This window comes from Octopus sinensis, unplaced genomic scaffold, assembly GCF_006345805.1.
Source record: "Octopus sinensis unplaced genomic scaffold, ASM634580v1 Contig14225, whole genome shotgun sequence".
In the NCBI taxonomy this organism is placed as follows: Eukaryota; Metazoa; Mollusca; class Cephalopoda; order Octopoda; family Octopodidae; genus Octopus; species Octopus sinensis.
This window is the reverse complement of record NW_021833166.1, coordinates 25,911-27,500: the sequence shown is the minus strand read 5'-3', so window position 1 is coordinate 27,500 and position 1,590 is coordinate 25,911. Positions and strand designations below refer to the sequence as shown.

Here is a 1,590-nt window from a genome sequence, read left to right as displayed (position 1 = left end):
CGCCTATGTAATTTTCTTTACAGTTTGGACAGGTAATGCATATCTGCATTTAAAAAAAAAAATGGATCCGTTCTCGAACTTTATGTGGGAACCACTTTCTATATACTTGAAGTTGTTGGCATTGTTACACGTTCCACATCTCCTATTTCCACATTCTTTTACTACGAATTCTGGTTCCTTCTCTGATCTGAATTCTGCCCTTGTGAGATGCTTTTTAAGATTTTTTAGTTGGCATCTGCTATTTCGTAAGGTGTTTTTTTTCAATCAGAGTTTTCATTCTGGGGCTTTGTAGGAGTATAGGCAAGTTGGATTTTATGGTGTAAAAGATGTTGGTTATTCCAGAACTGTGTGTGTTAATTAACGGAATCGTGTTTTCATTAACTTTTTCCTCAGGTGTCCGTAGTTGGGTGATATTCAGTTTCATCGCCTTTTTAATTCCTTCATTAATTAAGTCTAAGGGGTATTTTGTTTAGTAAGGAAGCCTTTGAGTTCGTTGAGTCTGATTTCACGTGTTTTAGGGTCACTTACTATAGCACAGACGCGTCTAGCCATGCTGTATGAGATGCTTCTTTTGATGTGTGATGGATGGCAAGAGTAAAAATGTAAATATTGGTATGTATACTCTTTCTCTCTACTCTTTTACTTGTTTCAGTCATTTGACTGCGGCCATGCTGGAGCACCGCCTTTAATCGAGCAACTCGACCCCGGGACTTATTCTTTTTGTAAGCCCAGTACTTATTCTATCGGGCTCTTTTGCCGAACCGACTAAGTAACGGGGACATAAACACACCAGCATCGGTTGTCAAGCAATGCTAGGGGGACAAACAGAGACCACAACACACACACACATACACACACACACACATATATATATATATATATATATATATATATATATATATACATATATACGACAGGCTTCTTTCAGCTTCCGTCTACCAAATCCACTCACAAGGCATTGGTCGGCCCGGGGCTATAGCAGAAGACACTTGCCCAAGATGCCACGCACTGGAACTGAACCCGGAACCATGTGGCTGGTTAGCAAGCTACTTACCACACAAAATATGTCTGTTGTGACTGTGCAGTTTAGTATTTTTATGTGGATATCCAGGAATGGTAGTTCATTGCAACTGGATTCCGTTGTGAATTTGATGGAAGGGTGAAGTGTGTTCAGCATATAGTTAAATATATTTAGATCTTCATCGATTTTCTCCAAAAGATGAAGCAATCATCAAGGAAGCGTTTCCACTTTTTAATGATATATTTCTTGTATTCCTGATCAAAAGTTTTTTCTACTTCCTCATAGAGTTTTTCTCCTAAGTATCCCATAACTAAGTTTGCATATGAGGGTGCAAATCGCGTGCCCATAGCCGTGCCATTAGCTGCCGATATGTTTCTTCTAGTACTAGGCGTGTGGCCTTGGTGATAAAGTCAGTCTTGAAGCGTTCATTTATCCGTTCTCTATGTTTTTCTACCCAGTGTTTGATTGCTTCTAAGCCTAAAGTGTGAGGTAGGAATTACAACCGTGCTTCGTGGTCTGCTACCACAACAGCTCCTTTATAGGATCCAGTTAGCTCAAGACATCATCAG

General features: G+C 39.7%; 1 long non-coding RNA gene across 1 annotated transcript; it reads right to left on the bottom strand.

Annotated features, from left to right (window-relative positions):
• Window positions 1-57: 57 nt before the first annotated feature.
• Window positions 58-1,390, bottom strand: LOC118761497. The gene is made up of 2 exons (XR_004997427.1): window positions 1,060-1,390; window positions 58-631 (listed from the first exon to the last, which is right to left on the bottom strand). It is a non-coding gene; the product is annotated as an uncharacterized LOC118761497 (long non-coding RNA).
• Window positions 1,391-1,590: the final 200 nt, after the last annotated feature.